Source organism: Arachis hypogaea, chromosome 16 (genome assembly GCF_003086295.3).
Source record: "Arachis hypogaea cultivar Tifrunner chromosome 16, arahy.Tifrunner.gnm2.J5K5, whole genome shotgun sequence".
Lineage (NCBI taxonomy): Eukaryota > Viridiplantae > Streptophyta > Magnoliopsida > Fabales > Fabaceae > Arachis > Arachis hypogaea.
This window is the reverse complement of record NC_092051.1, coordinates 2,446,489-2,457,911: the sequence shown is the minus strand read 5'-3', so window position 1 is coordinate 2,457,911 and position 11,423 is coordinate 2,446,489.

Here is an 11,423-nt window from a genome sequence, read left to right as displayed (position 1 = left end):
AAGACTTAAATGTTAGTACTCATTGTTTCTCATGAATTATGTGCTCCCCTGTCTTTGAAACCTTTTAGAATTTGCCATCTCGCAGAGATTATGAATGGACACCGGTTAATTCTTTTTTTTTTTTTTTTGTAATTTTTGAAAGATTTACCATTTTTTGCAATCATCCTGTATTTTGATGGCATGTTAAGAAAGTTGACCATGCTAGTAAAATATGAGAAAATTAGCTGCACTATTATTAAAACTTCTGATTTTGAAAAAATACATCAAATATATAATCATCAATTGGCATAGAAGCTTTTGAATGGAAATAAGAAATTACCCCTAAATCAAAAGTCAAGGCACTACTTTTTCTACACAAGTTTTTCAAGAAACACATAATATATTTCCATATGGGATTCCATTGGAGCTAGCAACCAAAGCAGCACAAATATATTATTATTTCCAAATGATCAATGGGAAGAAATTTTGTGAACAATGAGAACTGGACAAAGCAGGTGATGTGAAAAGACAGCATTTTGAGATCTAATAAGTCAGCAAGAGTTAAACTACAAGATCTCATGGCTCCTGCTGCCTTCAAGAGTCATCTGCTGAGATAAATATATGTGTTTTTAAGTCTTCTTTTCAAGGCATTTTTATTTATTTTTTCATATTATTTTTTAATTTTTGAATGTCCATATTTCTTTTGGCTTGTATTTGTATATCATTGACTAGTTTTGATTATCCCTATTAAACACATGAGAAAGAAAGAAGAGAAACATAAATAAGACTCTTACAAAATGTATAGAAAATTGTTAATAAAAAATGTTGTGTATACTAAATTAGTCACCCAATTAAGAGTTAAGTTTTAAAGTGGTTTTTGAAATTGTACTCGAGTTTCAAGGTGGTCCTTGAAGTTAATCGTTATTCAATTTCATTCTCGAATTTGGACTCCAAGACTCATACTAGTCCCGAAGGCATTTTCCGTCCATCAAAACAATGAAATGTGTCGTTTTGTATTTGTAAAAAAAGAAAAGAAAAAAAAAAAGAAAACCAGAGCCTCCCTTCCCCTTTCCCCTTTCTCTTTGTGGCCGCTTCTTGCGAGCCTTCGTCACGGCGCCGTGTCACATGCCCCCCTTCCCCAACTTAGTGTCTTACACTCTTGTCTCCTCTCTGTCTCCTTTTGTCTCTGATCCCAAAATTAATTCCTCCATTACCTCATTTTGTTTTTTTTTATACACAACCAACCATCAATTTTCACATACACATTAATTAAATAATATCATTACTCATCAATACACATCATTTCAACAAACTCAATTCAAAGTCATCTTTCACCTAAACCATAAAATCCATTTAGGGTTAAGTATGATTTTGGTCCCCAAAGTAGAGGTAAAAAATCAGAATCGTCCCCAACTTCTTTTTTCTACAAAATGGTCCCCAAAATTTCAGTTTGTTTTAAAATCGTCATTTTCACTAAATTTATTTTATTTTATTACTAAATTACCCCTCAGTAAAAAAATTATAAAATAAAATAAATATAAAATAAATAAAAAAATAAAGAAAGAGATACAGAAGGGGGGCATGAGAAAAGGGGCGGGGGGAGGAGGGGGGAGAGAAGGGGACCGCCATATCGCCGCACCACCACCAGCTTCTTCTTCTTATGTGAATTGAGTTTTTTGTGAAATTTTGGAATTTTTTGTGAAATTTGTTGTGGAATATTGTTGCTGAAATTTGAATTTGGAAGTTGTTGCTGAATTTGTTGATTATTGTTCAAAGTGCATGTGACTTGAATTTTCTGATGATGATGATGATGAGGCCATGATGATAATGGTGGTGGTGGTGGTGGGTTCTTGTTCAGCTTGGGCTTCTGGTTGATTTTGGAAAAAGTTCTGATGAAGATGATGATGACTATGATGATACTGATGGTGGTGGTGGTGGTTCTGGTTGAGCGTAGGCTTCTATTCTGGTGGTGGTGGTGGTGGTTGATTTTGGGGTGAAGGAAGAAGGGAGAAGGGAGAAGGATATTTTCGTCCGATGGACGATTTTAAAACAAACTGAAACTTTAGGAACCATTTCGTAGCAAAAAAAAAGTTAGGGACGATTCCGATTTTCGACCTTTACGTTGGGGACCAAAATCATACTTAACTCATCCATTTATTAAGTTTAAAATTTTATGCAATCAGTGACAGAACAAACTCCATTGTAAAAAAAATTAAAAAAATCCGAAACGAAGCGAATTGACCTTGGTACCAACCTTGGAATCAAAATCATACTTTTCAAGGACCTCAATGAACTGATCAATGGTGAAAAAAACACCTTTCATGGGAGCAGCGCAGCACCTCTCATAAATTTGCTCGAAGATATCAGCTTCACTCAGAGTGCAATGACGAATTAATTTTGGGATTAGGGAATATAAAAGGGATTAGGAAGGCAGAGAAGAAACAAGAGTGTGAGAGACTAGGTTGGGAAAGAGGCGAGCGACGCGACGCCATGACAGATGCTTCGGGCTGGGAAAGGAGAAGGGCCTCGGGTTGGGAAAGGAAAAGGGGAGGCTCGTGTTTTTTTTTTTTTTTTATATTAATACAAAACGACGTCATTTTAGTATTTCGATGGACAGAAAATGCCTTAGAGACTAATATAAATCTCGTAGTGTAAGTTTGGGGATAGGACCATTTTAAAGTTCGGGTGTAACTTGAAAAACCACTTTAAGACTTAACTCCCAAAATCAATCATTATGTATTATATATAAATATATATGTTATTTCACATATTTTTAATGTACATTTTGTAATTAACATGTGTTTTTATATATAAATGAGTAATTTGATAAATTTTTTATATTTATATACATAATATGATTGATTACTAATTAATCAAATCATATATCTTACTAGCTAGCTCTTTTTTTCTTTCCTATTCCTTCCCAATGAGTTTCTTCAGTCAGTACATTTATTTCCAGATCTTGCTAGCTAGATTATAGCTATCGGTTTCTGATCATTCCACACTCAGATTGCGATTGTTTTTTTTTTTAATTATATATACATAAAAAATCAATTACTATATATTTGTATATATATGTGTTATATAATTTTTTAATATATATTTTATATTTTAATATATATTTTATACGAATAACTAATTTAGTAGTTGATTTTTTAGTATACGTAATATAATTGTAGCTTTTAATAAAATATTTGATATATAACTCTAAAAATAATCATAAAAAAAGGTATATTTGGACATTTTTTATTTTTTATTAACATCGGAACATTGAATTCAAAAAACAACAAAACAAACGAATAGTTATTATGAGAAAAAAAAAGAACTATCCTTATATTATTGTATATTATGTAACAAAAAAAAGAAAAATATTATTCATAATGATATTGTTTTCAGAGGCTGTATAGCTCCAAGAGTTGAATATTTTATCTTTATATTATGAAGTTGTCTATAGTTGATTGTCCGTGGAATAGACAGAAAAATTGGATAGAGGAAATGAAACCTCATATACCATTCAACAAAAATTTCTGCAAGTGCATATAGTATACAGTAGTGCTTTCAATTATATGTACTCCAAATTTAACCAAAACGGATATAACACAATGGCGGTAAAAGACATTGACTTGCCTATTTTATCAAAGTGCCACTACATCTGTGGCAAATACTGAGGAGTGATAGGGCTAGCAACTTTTGTGTTTTATAACCATTAATTGGCCACCAATAGTATTTTTAATGGTGTGAGATTAAATTTAATGGTGTGGGATTATTCAATTTTCTTTTGATGGTTAAATACTGGCCAACTTTTTAAAAAATTGCTAGCCCCTAAAACTTTTCCATATATATATATAGTCTTGATAGATAAATATTTAAAAAAAAACTCTTATAAAACTTTATAAAATTATTTCTAAAATATTCTAATCTACAAAAGATTGAATGAAGTGTTTTAAAATATAATTGTTATCAAGAACCAATAATATCTAAAAAAGAAGGCCTAAATAGAAATGTTTTGTTTCTAAATAACTAAAATACAAGAAATTGAAATCCACACAAGCCAAGCCAAGCCAATTTTGACACGTATGATGTTTGATTTGAATAATGGGGATAATTTTGTGTGCACCAATGTCAATTTTATTTATTTATTTATTGTTGTGTTTGTACATTTATCCTTTAGAGGAGGCTACTCTATTGGCTACATAGCAAGTGAACAAACTTCACTTCATCATCATCAATTACTTGCAAGTTGCAACCCTTTTGTATGGAATTTTTGTGTTACTACAACATAATTAACTACTCTCTTTGTTATTGTTCAATCAATGTCTCATCTAAGTTGGAAACTCAAGTGCAGTCGACTTCACGTGAAGTTGATAGCGTCATTAGATGAAAATTTAGTCAAATCAGTCAAACCATCTAACAGCTCTCCGCTATCAACTTCACGTGAAGTCGATTGTATCCGAGTTTCCCCCTCATCTAATTATGTGAATAAAATTTGTGTGTTTACTTTGTTACAATATTCTTGTTATTAGTTAGAGAAAGTATTAATTAATTAAACCTGTTGGATTATTTGGACTAGAGCAGCATTTTTATTTTTGTATTTTGAAAAAAATTAAAGAAAAAAAAAAAGCAATAGAAAACCATTTTTATGTTTCAGTTTTTGTATGCAAATTCCATAGTAGACCAAACACTGTGTACAAATGGTGGGAGACACTATGGAGGGGCCGGGATTTTCTTGTATATGGTTCTAAATCTTACCCTAAATTGATAACAATTATTTGGCAAATAATATTTCCTCAATTACTTACTCGAGTGGAACATATATAATAGGCTAAGGTTCATGAAGCAACACCATATTACAAATCAGGATCATGGAAGGATATTTACTAGTTACAAATCAGGAACCAACATTTAAGGGATAAGATGGTCGCAGACCTGTTCATGGAGGTTGATGACGGGTGACGGACTCGTTTTTGGGAGGATGTATGGTTGCTTTGTGGATCTCTAAAGGATCGTTTTTCGAGACTTTTCTCTATTTCAAACCAATGTGGATCCGTTATAGGAGAGTGTGGTTATTGGGATGGGTTTGAGTGGATGTGGAACTTCCAATGGAAGCGAGAGCTCTTCCAATGGGAGTTGGAACTCCTGAGTGCATTGCATGAGCTTTTGAGACCTGTGAAATTAGTTCATAACAGAGAGGACAAAGTGGTGTGGAAATATAATAGGCGGGGTATTTTTACAACTAACTCTTTTGTGTAGGTGATGTAGGAGGAACTGATCCCAGAGGAGGTAACTAGCTACAGCTTCACCAGGACTGTTTGGAAGGGGTTGGTTCCGCCTAGAGTGGAGCTGTTTGTTTGATTTGTTTTAATAGGAAGAGTGAATACAAATGACAGGTTGAGCCGGTTTGGAATCATCAGTCAGGACGATGTTACTTGTATTCTTTGTAACAACGAGGTGGAAGATGTACATCACTTGTTTCTAGGATGTGTATTTGCTTGGCTGGTGTGGATTGCTTGGATTTCAGCCTTTGGCTGACAATGGTCTTATCCGGGATCGATGAAAAAACACTTTCTTAGTTGGATAGAAGAACCGAGGAGGATGGAAGAGCGTAATCACCGGTTGAGGTGCTTCTGCGCGATCGTCTAGACCTTATGATTGGAAATGAATAGGCAGATTTTTCAGCACATAAGCAAAGGAGTTGAAGAAATTATCAACATGTTTTCAAATAGTGCTAACGAGTGGAGCGGTGGAAATCTCTTTAGTTGTTGATGGCTATGCCGGAGATGACATGGGGATAGATTTATGTTATTTTATATCTTTTTAGGTTTGTTTGTTTTTAGTTTGGGTGACTCTAATTGTTCTACTACTATTGTGTTGAGGTGTTTGCTTTTTAAAAAAAAAATATTATAAGTATAAAAGAGATAAAGAGTGTTTTCTAATTTCCCGAGATCTATAATTAAAAGACAAAAAACACTTTAACACATTTGCATAAAAATTGTTATTATTCAATTTTGTCAAGTATTTGATGATGGTGGGGGGCCTGAAGGATACGCTTTGGGATTCTCTATCTGGATGGCATCCATTGAGAAAAAAGATAATAATTTGGAATAAAGAACGAAGTGCACTACGTGTTTGATTTAAGCTATTTTCGTCAAATCATGCATAATCTAATGCAAGAACCATGAAGAGTGAAGATAACAAAGAAAGAGAGAATATCTCGCATATTTTGTTGAAGGTTAAAATTTAGATGCGGTTGTTTTCATTGTTTTCATGTGAAGTTATAATAACTGAGAGTTATTAAATAATAATTTAAAGTAAAAATTCAGGTGCAGTCAACTTTATGTGAAGTTAATAGTTGAGAATCGTTAAATAATTTGAATGATTTGACTAAATTTTAATCTAACATTTATCGATCTCACGTGAAATTGACTGCATCTGAATTTTTACTATAATTTAATTAAATATTTTTTTTAATTAATAACTTCACATAAAAAATAAGTAGATATAAAAATTTTCACTTTGTTAAATATTCATTTTATTCACGAGTTTAAGTCAACCGTAAAACGCCCCCAACATGTCTACTTAAGTAGCTAAGCTTTAGGCATGTTCCTGCAATTTATGATATGAGCGGTTTAAAGTTTATACATCTTCTCTAATGAATTCGATATTGTTAAGAGAATAATTAGAGTCAAATTAGATTAATTAGTATTATTTGTATTTATATAATGTATTTGTATATTAATTGTAGAATTTTATATTTTTATTATTTTAATTTTTTTAGCAGTTATATATACTCTTTGTATATTGTATATTTTTTTAATCTGAATAATACACAAAATATTTTTTTTAGATTTCCTTCTTGTTTCTAACAGATATGATTGCATTTAAATTTTGTTATTGACGCAAAATTACAGAAATTAAGAAATAATTAAATACCTACATTTTCTGGCTTAATGTTAAACATAATTTTTTTTTTTGCCCACGGTATTCCCCAACCCGACAGGTCAAGGACTAATCCGTCCCGGATCGAAGCTCCATTTAAGGGTCTGTCGCTGACCAATGGATTGCTGCATGCACAAGGCAGGATTCGAACCCCCGACACTTACTTAAGCGGACGAGTGAGCTAACCACTCAACCAACCCAAGTTGGTTTGTTAAACATAATCTAAAGATCAATCCCAAGCAACATATGAGAAATTATAAAAGCAAGTTAGACAACTTATTAAGACAATTTTTTTAATAACTTTATATATATATTATTGTTAGCATGTCTATATTTACAGTAATTATATAAGTATTGTTAAAATTAAAGTAATATTTTAAAAATATTACTAAAATATAAAAAATGTAACTTTATTTTAGCAACACTCTTTAAAATAATATAACAACTATAGCTATAGTCTCATAAAATACTAAAATACACCAATATATATTGCTTAAGCAATTCTATTGATACAGGGTTTAGTTTCATCACTTACATTTGGTATCCGTCACCAGCATCCCTAATTCATAGGTTAATGATTAATTGGTTTAAACTTGGACGTGTGTTGCTTAAATATCCTTATATTTTTTAATTATAAAAAATATTAAAAGATTAATATCTTTATTAATATTAATTAATATTTTATGTTATACTATTAAAATAATGAAATTTAGGATTTATTAAGAATTTAGAACTTAATTTTTAAAATATTTAGAATAAGTTAAGTGTTGGGCCAAATAAATAAATAAATTTTATTACGTACTCATATAATTTATTTTATAATTACTTTGTTTACAAAATGACTGCAAGCTATATTTCATTTTTTATTCGACACTTTGAAATTGTATATGAAAAAAAGGTTCTAATAAGAATAATGATTATCTTCTACAACCTAAAGTTTTGAGCATTAAACGAAAAAATAGAATAAATACACTTTTTTTTAATAGGTTGCCACATACTTAAAATGAGATTGAAACTTTTAACATTTACTTAAATAAACGAGTGAATTAATCATTCCACCAATTTAAATTGATTCAATTTTTTTCTTTATTTATCCTAAAATTATCATGAAACAATTCAAATTTTAAAATGATAGGAATAGATATATATAAAACATTATATATTTTACACGTCTCTTCAATAATTTATTAAACAGTATATATTTTACATTATATTATTTAAAAAAAATAAATTTTAAACTTGTCACAAATTAAAATTTTTAATCTTATATTATAAAATTATTTATTCATATATAAATAATTATATATCTCATATAAATAAATGTGCATAAAGGTCACAAATAAAATCAACCACTTACTTGTACCTAGGGTAAAAACACTCAAAACAGGCCAGGTTTGCTCTTAACAGTCCAAGCCAGGTCAAACTTTATTTTTAACAGGTCTGACCTGTTATACAGTCAATTGATTTATAGACTTTTTTTAACAGGTCTGACCTATTATAGACTTTTTTTAAAATATTAAGTCTGGTCTGTTATTCAGATTAGCCTGACCTGGAACTTGTTAAAAGGTCTGATAATTTTTTATTTTATAAAAATAAAAATATTATTTATAAAAATTATTTTTTAATAAACATATTTATATGTAATATGTCATATTTAATATTTATAAAAAAATTAAATTTTAAAATATTTAAAATATACAAATTTAGTTATAATTAAATATAATAAATTTAAAATATCTCATAATTTTTTAATAATAAAAAAATTATTTATATATATAATTATGTATTAACAGACTCAAGCAAGCCTGACTGACCAATAAAATTAATTAATGAACTTAGATCTGGCCTATTAATATAATAAGACTTTTATAAAAATTTGAATTTGTATCTATTTTATAACAAGTCAAATTAGACCAAATCAAACACAGATTAGACTACAATCCCTAATAAGTTGCATGACCTTTTTTCACCCCTACTTATACCCCAAAATGGTTATGAAAATTGTCATGAAAAAAAAAGTTTTGTTTTTGGGAATGAAAGGCTCAACCACCAATCATGATCTAGATTTTTGGCCTTAATTAACTATTCATTGCCATGCATCCTTGAATCATGGGCCTGTCCTTCTTTTTCATGTATGCTTACACCTTTTTTTTCTCCTTTAAACCCTAAATTCTAAACTCCCTCATCATACTATTAGATAACTTAAATTATCATAAAAATATTTATTTAAAAAAATTAAAATAAAAAAATATATAAATAATTATATTTTTACATAAATATCTTTTTAAACATGAATGTAAGCATATTATGGTCGACATATATCCATTGCTATTGGATAAGAGAAGTGTTTAATTAGTAGTGTGATGATGAGTAAAATGCATATTCCATTTAATAATGTTGGATTAAATAATTAATTAAAAGTGTGAATTGAGAGAAGAGAAAGTCTAGGGAGCTAGCATTTTTATTAAAATTTGGCCAACATTTAACTAGTAAAAAAAAAGTAAGTAATCTCACATTATTGGATGAAATCTCACACCATTAAAAATATTAATAATAACTACAAATTACAAAATTTGCTGGCTTTTAGCACTCTTCTTGAGAGAATCATGGAACATTCACACAATATCTATCTACTGAATCTAAATTTATAATTAATTCAAAATAAAATTTTATATATAACCTATATTGTTTAAGTAACTGAAAAAAACTCCATTTAGTAATAAAGGAATAATATGTTACATAAAGTTTAACTATAATTATTATATTATTCAAATAATATTAATAACTTTAAATTCATTGCTCTCTCTCTCTCTCTATATATATATATATATATATATATATATATATAGCTTAATGAAACTAGCTAGGCACTACTTGGTTATGTCCGAAAGATGGATATGATGTAGGGCAATTGAAGACACTGAGGACATTTATTTACAACGAAATGGAATGTGGATTAGGCCTATGATGATGCTAGGACCCAACAACAACTAGAATTGATATAAAGGGCCGTGACATCATAAAGGATTCAGAACAATGAGGTAATAATAAATTAAAGTTAATGACCGCCAATGAGAAAACTCCAAAATAGTCCATGAGGTTGGCGTCGTGCATTAAAATCGTTTCTGAAATTTCAATTGTACCAATTACGTCCCTAAAATTGAAAAAAATGTACCATATTAGTCTCTGACCTATTTTCCATTAACGACGTAATGACATGGCATGATGATGTGGATTGTAAGTGACACGTATCACTTCATGATTTGGCCACGTGTAATGGTATGATGATGTGGTGACCAGTGACACGTGACATGCTGACGTAGATGGTTGTGCCACGTGTCACAATGTTATTTGGCCATGTGTTCATTTGTGCCACGTGTCGCAACAGTATTCGTCCACGTGTCATCCACTATGTCATCGTTGTATATACACCAAATTAGTCCCTCACTTTGCATTAAGTGATTCATTTTAGTCCTTGAAATTGAATGTCGTGCACCAAACTAGTCCCTTCACCAATTTTTTCTCAAATTTTTCTATAAATTCAAAATTCTCAATATTTTTGAATGCATTAATTTCAATTCTATTTTTTTACATGTTCTTCGAATAAAAGTGTTTTTATAAAATATTTTTTCTCTTGCGAATACCCTAACCGTCGACTTAGAGTTGACGTGAAGGCTTTTCAAGCACCTTCACCACCATTTCTGACCTCTTTCAATACTTTTATAAAATATTTTTTTCTTGCGGATATCCCTAATAACCGCCGTCTTGGAGTTGACGTGAAGGCATTTCAAGCTTCTCTCATTACCATCTCCGACCTCTTTCGTCTAGACTGCAGAGGTCAAAGATGGTAGTGAGGGTGCTTGAAGTGCCTTCAATCTAGCTCATTTACACATAACAAAAATGTGTATTTCATAAGACAAAAAATGTTTATTTTAATTATTAATTTATTGTTAAAAACACATATTTTTTTATGAAAAAAATGTGTCTAATCAATCATATAATTATTTTTTTATAATAACATACTTATATATTATAAAATTTACCAATGTTAAATTATTAAAAAAATTATATAATTAAAACTAAAATCTTAAAAATTTTTATGAAAGCACTTGTATTTAAACAATATATGAACAAATAGAATTGAAATTAGTGTATCCAAGATATTAAAATTTTAAATTTAAAAAAAAAAAGAGAAAAAACTGGTGAAGAGACTAGTTTGGTGCACGCCATTCAATTTCAGTGACTAAAATGAGTTACTTAATACAAAGTGAGGGACTAATTTGGTGCATATACAATAATGACATAATAGATGACACGCGAACGAATACTGTTGCGACGCGTGGCACAAAACAGACACGTGGCCAAATAACATTGTGACACGTGGCATAACATCCACGTCAGCATGCCACGTGTCACTGGTCACCACATCATTATACCATTACACGTGGCCAAATCATGAAGTAACACGTGTCACTTACAGTCCACGTCATCATGCCATGTCATTACGT